A 7,130-nucleotide genomic window follows, 5' to 3' on the forward strand; every position below is an offset into this window, starting at 1 on the left:
TGATACGATGTCAAGAAAAAAAATCAATAGGAAGGGAATCTGAGATGACCCAGATGATAAAATTAGCAGGAAAATAAATTTTAAGCCATTACAACAGCTATGTGTTCAAAGGCTCAAAGGGGGGGAAATGGTCATAAAGACTAAACATATAAAGGACTCTCAAGAGATAACTGGAAATTATGAAAATAAACCAAATGGAAATAATAGAAATGAAATGTACAATAACTGGGAATGAAAACTTCACTGGAGAAACTGAATAGAAGACTGCATAACAGTAGAAAAGATCAATCAATTTGAAGTTCAATCAATTGAAATTACCCATTTTGAAGGACAGAGAGAAAACAGATTGAAATAAATTAACAGAGCCTCAGTGAAACTCTGGAACAATATTAATAAGTATTATCCTAGACAAAGCTGAAGTGCCACAAGGAGGTGAGGGAGAGAACAAGGCAGAAAAGTATTTGAAGAAATAAGAGAGTGATAATTTTCACATCTTAGTGAAAAACATAATGATACAAATGCAAAAAGTTTAACAAAAAAGGAAAACACAGAGAAACTCTTACCTATACATATCATAGTCAAATTGCTGAAAATCAAAGAGAGTGTTGAAATAATTTTCTAGGCCCAAGATGGAGCTGCTCCCAATCAGGGTGTCATGGAAGCAAACCAAAACTTGGATAACTTTGTGTCCCTGTAAACTCTCTGACCAAAAATGCAGTACAACCAGTCCACCAATCCCCTCAGGCACCAAGTCAACCCTGGGCCTTCTCACCCCAAACAAGTTGACATGCCCCCAGGCTATCTATTTGTCCCTTCCTTGTTCTTTATTCTTTACCCTATAAAGCTTCCTGCCTTCTGACCTATTGTGCAGTTCTTTGTGTCTCCTTCATGAAGTGTTAACTAAAAAGTATGTTCGTTATCTCCTAAATCATCTTCTTTGATCATTTCTTTTACAGTTGGGGGCAGTGAAGAATGGGATCTGAAGTTAACTGCTAACAGCCTATGGGACGAAAAGTCACACAGGTGCCTGCTGAATGTGTGATTTCACTGTTTCTCTAGTTGATATAAAAGGCCATGAGTAAGTCACACATGAATTTGAACTCTGCATGCTGTTCTCTAATCCAAAGAAACTATATACTTAAAAATATCAGTATGTTTATTTGATATCAAAAATACTGATATATTTAATATATATATACTATAAAGTATTTAAAGTATTAAATACTTAAATAAGTATTTAAATATATAAAATATAATTAATATTTTCAATTATATAAATATACTATAGGGACGCCTGGTGGCTCAGCAGTTGAGCGTCTGCCTTCAGCTCAGGTCCTGATCCCAAGGTCCCGAGATCGAGTCTCACATCGGGCTCCCTGAATGGAGCCTGCTTCTCCCTCTGCCTGTGTCTCTGCCTCTCTCTCTCTCTCTCTCTCTCTCTCTCTCTGTCTCTCTCATAATAAATAAATAAAATATTTAATAAATAAATAAATACACTATATAAATGCATATAAAATATGTAAATATCAAAATAAATTATTATTTAAACATATAAATAAATGTGTAAAATATATAATGTGGGCTATACAACATAAAATATAAATATATATTAAATATTATTAAAATGAGTTTTAAGAAGACATATTATAGATAAATTTATATTAAATCTATAAATCTATAGTTACCAGAAAGGTTCTGGGATCCTGGAAAGGTTCCAAGGTAACTATATTGTCAGTCCACAACAGGTGGCAGCCATTAGTGGACTCATGAAATTTCAGAATAAGTCCAGAGCACAAACTGCTGGAGGACTTGTAAAAACAAGACAAGAAATTCAGAATTTTTTGATCAATGACACATCAAAATATAAGTAGGCACAAGTTGGACTATTAAAAGCCATTTAGGGTGTCTGCCAGTATAGAGAAATGTTTTTGTGAAAGAAATAATAGAGCTCTTGCTAACAGGAACCTCAAAACCCAAAGGTACAAAACTGGCGGGCCTGGGTTAAGCACTTAAAAGCCATTAGAGAACTCGCTATCTAACTCTATAATGTCTGGCTAGGATAAGTTAGTCGTGGAATGGGTTAGATTGACATTAGGTCACCCACCAACCACAAGAAAATTTCTGTGCAACAAGATACAGAGTAAAACAAAACTCCCAACCCACTGGCACATCCTTCTTCAGTATTTATTTGGCCTCAAGAGACAAGGCTTAGCTAAAGAATTCTGATCTTCCAGTTTCAAAGAATTGAACGTGTCATCTTCCAGCTCAAATGCTTATTTTATGTCAAGAACTGTGGTCCCAGAAAATCTATATAGCTACAAAAATGGCAGCATCTTACTAAGACAACCTAGAATTGCGACAGCTTTTAGGGGAATGTTCCAATTCTACAAGACTGTTCGTTTTAGAAGTGTATCTGAAAGCAAGAGTTCCCAAATCAAACAAACAAAATGGGATAACTATTTTAACTGGTATGCGGAAGCTTCTAAGAGTCTTCAAAAATTCAAAATAGCTCCAATGAAGGATTAATTGCAAAAGACTAATGAAAAGGTAGACACAAAAGTTACCTAAAACAAGACTGTAAGACTGATGTGATTCCTACTACTCCCCTCTCTCCTTCTTTACCTGAATATTCAGAATCTACTAATCCTTTAATGACCTTTTCACTCTTAAGAGACCACAAGACCATAAACAAAAGTCCACCACACGAATGGCCTTATAACTGCAATAGCTCCAAACCCAGCAAACTAAAACACCTGGGCCTCACCTGTTGTAACCTCCTAGGAGTCCATAATTAAAACACTGACCCAGAAATCAATGTCTCTTTTATAATCAACTCTGCAACTAGAAAAAAGATTGTCCTCAAAGGTTTTGTATCATCTTTTGACACCAATTCCAATGTTCTCATAGCCTCAAGGAAGGGTCCTGATATAGGCCCCTCCCAGGGCTGATGGGACTCCAAGGGACTCTCCGTAAACTGCTACCAGTTATTCCCTTAAACAGCCATGGGAAAGGTAAAATTAAAAATTAATGAAAAGTTGAGGCATCTGGCTAGCTCAATCAGTAGAGCATGGGACTCTTGAGCTCAGGACATGAGTTCAGGCCACACGTTGAGTGTAGAGCCGATCTGGTTTGTTTTTTTGTTTTTTTTTTTTTAAGTCACAAATGCCCTTTAAAAAAAAAAAATCAGTGAAGCTCTTGCCAAATTCTGGTAAATACTATGGCTATACTCTTTACTTTAAATCCCACTCACTTCAGAGACTGCAGGTAGAATCCTAGAAAAACTTGAAAATGCTGGTAAGGGTGAGAATTCTTACCAGAGTCCGCTCTCCCGGATCTCTATATTGCCCAGTAGAGAGAAAGTAAAATTTCACATTTTCCCTTACCTACCAAATTCAAACTCCTGTGAATTGGTTTTGGAGTAACCACTGGTTGTTGATCCTTTCTACGTCCCTCTTGTTTGTCTCATTTTATATCTTGAGAATTTGGCTAAGCTGTTTGCATGAAACATGCAGGTTATCAATTTTTGCAAATACATGCAGCTCAACCATCAGGTTGGGGACCCAAATTATTAATAAATTAATTAATTAGTTAAAGCATGACAACCTGCTTCCAACTATTGTTTGATAGGTATTTTCAAAAAGAGATGATTCTAAATTACTATTGAGCTTTTAAGAATTGAAATGAAAAGGAACATCTAAAAAAATACACGAGGCTTATCTATCAAATAAATAAAATCTTTTAAAAATAAATAAAAATAAAAGTCTGACATGAGTGTGATGAAAAGCTAGGAAGTCACAGACTTCTGATCCTGTCTTAAAAACAGGCAATTCGTCTTTTGCTTCATGCATTCTTTTGGATCTTGTTAAAAGTTTTTATATGTAAACACCATATTGGCACAAAATAATCTTATCATTATCTTCTTTCAACCTAACAGAAAATTAGCATCGTCTTCCTGTTCTACTACTAATTCTTGTGCCTTACTGTAAACTCCTGTACTACAAGTGGAAAGAGAAGAGTAGGAGAGATTCAAAGAGAAAAATTAAGTGCAAGAGTTCGAAGAAAGGGGATCCCTCGGTGTCTCAGCAGTTTAGCATCTGCCTTGGGCCCAGGGCATGATCCCGGGGTCCTCGGATCAAGTCCCACATTGGGCTCCCTGCATGGAGCCTGCTTCTCCCTCTGCTTATGTCTCTACCTCTCTCTGTGTGTCTCTCATGAATAAATAAATGAAATCTTAAAAAAGAAAAAAGAGTTTGAAGAAAGGATAAGGTAATTTACATTTAGCTAGCATTGGTTTTTTGTGTTCAAAATATAATATATATTGTATATACATATATATAGTACTTATATACTAAATATAGATTTTTTTTACATATAACCAACTCCAAATTCCACCACCATTTTCACTGATGAAGCAAGAAAATAATGGCCAAAAAGGTTGTATTATAAGAAAAACAGCAGGGGCATTAGCCGTGGGTTTATCTAAGGTCTATATATCAGAAGTACATTCAGTGGCAAATAAGAAAATAATCATGCATACATGGTAGACTGCAAGTAATAATGGGATAAGCAATAAAGACATTTAATCATCTAGCCTAAGAAAAAAATCTGGAGGTAGGCAGTCTTTGATGATGTCCACAAATCCCAGGTTCCCTCTATCTTTACATTCTACCACCCTTTCAGGAATTTGCTTCTTCCACCATATTTATAAAATAGCTGCTAAAGCCCCAAGAATTGAGCCCATATTCACTTCAGAATATAAGAGGGAACTGCAAGACATCAGATACATATGTTCCTTTTAGTACTTTCCAGAATCCTCAGTAAGAGTTCTGCTTAAATTTTTTTTTTAAAGATTTTTACTTATTTATTCATGAGACACAAAGAGAGAAGCAGAGACAGGCAGAGTGAGAAGCAGGCTCCATGCGCGGAGCCTCATGGGGGACTCGATCCCAGGACTCCAGGATCATGACCTGAGCCAAAGGCAGACGCTCAACCACTTAGCCACCCCGGCGTCCCTCTGCTTAAACTTCATTAGCATAAAGTATGTCATATGCCCACTTCTAGCTGCTGTGGAGATTGGACATTAAGCTGTACAAGACTCTTGTGTGGAGGGAGAAAAGAGACAGGTAATCAGGATAAGTCATTTGGTTTTCTGACCAAGTATCAGCTATAGATAGAATACTTTCATCTTCACTTTGGATAGTTTAACATCCCAAACCTCAGTCTCCACACGTGGAAAATATCTTCCTCTGCATTGTGTTGGGACACTTAAATAATAAAATACAAGAAAGCATTTAGAATAGTGTTTGGTATATTTTAACACTCGAGAGATACTACTTTTCCTTCTTTTCAAAACTAAAATTCCCATTTGTTACTTATTAGCATGAGAACATACTTGTTTATCATATTTTCCTCTTTTTTCTAACTTAGAAAATAACCACTTCACATATTGTTACAGTTTAAAATCCAAACTAAATGGGCAGCCCCGGTTTAGCGCCACTTGCATCTCTATGAATGAATGAATGAATGAATGAATGAATGAATAAATAAATAAATAAACTTAAAAAAAATAATCCAAACTAAATGAACCCCCGCCCATGCTCTTGTGTGTCTGGAACAGGCACAACTGCTTCCATTATGTGGCCCTGGACAGGTTTACTAGGCATTTTTTATTTTTCATTTCTTCCCATCAACCCTCCCTCAATTCTCAATAGCCTAGGAATCAAGTTAAGTACATATCTGTGGATGAGGACATCCCAATGACATGTGATAGGAACCCAGTTCAAACTGGCTTAAATAATTTATGTTTGACAACAGAGATTAAATAACTCATGTACCTAAAATTCCAGAGGGATATCAGCTTCAAATGAGGTGGTGAAATCTATCTCTTGTCCCTGTGCCTCCGTTACTACATTCTCAACAGCCTCTCAAAGAGATGGCAAGATGGCTACTAGCATCTCTAGGTTTGCATCCTAGCAACCCAGTAAGCCCACACAATATGAAAGCATCTCCTTTGAGCAGTTGGGTGGCTCAGTTGGTTTAACAGTTGACTCTTGATTTCGGCTCAGGTAACAATCCTGGGGTCTTAGGATCAAGCACCACATCCAGCTCTGCACTCAGCAGAGAGTCTGTTTTTAGGATTCTCTCTCTCTCTCCCTCTGCCCCTCCCCACAACTTGTTCATTCTCTCTCTAAAATAAAAAAAATCTTTAAAAAAAGAGAAAAAAAAAAAAAAAGAAAACATCTCCTTCCCAATAATTCCAGCACAACTTCCATAATTAGACTGACTAAGGACGGAAGCCTTTGAGTTAAGACGACAGACTCTACAGCTAGAAAAACTGGTTCATATCATGGGTCAGGGCTTACTAATTATGTCTCGCTGATCAAGTTGTTTAACTTTTGTGAGTTTTAATCTTGTCATCTCTAAAATAGTCCTTATTGCCTGAAACAACTGGAGGATTTGTGGGATTATATTACTTAATACACCTAAAGTACTTGCAGCAGTGCTTGGCAGCCAGTAAGTTCTATCAAAGTATTAGTTTCTTTTTTTTAAGGTTTTATTTATTTATTCATGAGAGACAGAGAGAGAGAGACAGAGACACACACACAGAGAGAGAGAGAGAGGCAGAGACATAGGCAGAGGGAGAAGCAGGCTCCATTCAGGGAGCCCGATGTGGGACTCGATCCCGGACTCCAGGGTCACACCCTGGACCAAAGGCAGGCGCTAGACTGCTGAGCCACCCAGGGATCCCCAAAATATTAGTTTCTGATGTTATCTGTAAAACAATTTGCATCTCTAGGGAAATGAGAGTAAATTATGTTGAGTGACATGCCCATCCTGGGGTAGATATGGTTCCCCTGTACTCACAGTTCAAGAGAAATGGTATCTCCAAAGAGAGGTTGAGGTGCTAGTAATAGAAGAGTGAGAAATGGATGCCCTTAAGCAAAAACAACAGAGATTTACTATAGTCTAAAAAGTTTCTATATGGCCTTGAAAAAATTCAAAAATCTCTGCATTATCTTCAGTAACCATTCCTCAAAACAAAATCAATTTTTGCTTTTCAGAGAGCACTTTGGCAAGTATCTGTCTACTTTTACTATATTAATAGGTTAAGGAGTACCAATAAGGGAAAT

Source organism: Canis lupus, chromosome 11 (genome assembly GCF_003254725.2).
Source record: "Canis lupus dingo isolate Sandy chromosome 11, ASM325472v2, whole genome shotgun sequence".
Classification (NCBI taxonomy): domain Eukaryota; kingdom Metazoa; phylum Chordata; class Mammalia; order Carnivora; family Canidae; genus Canis; species Canis lupus.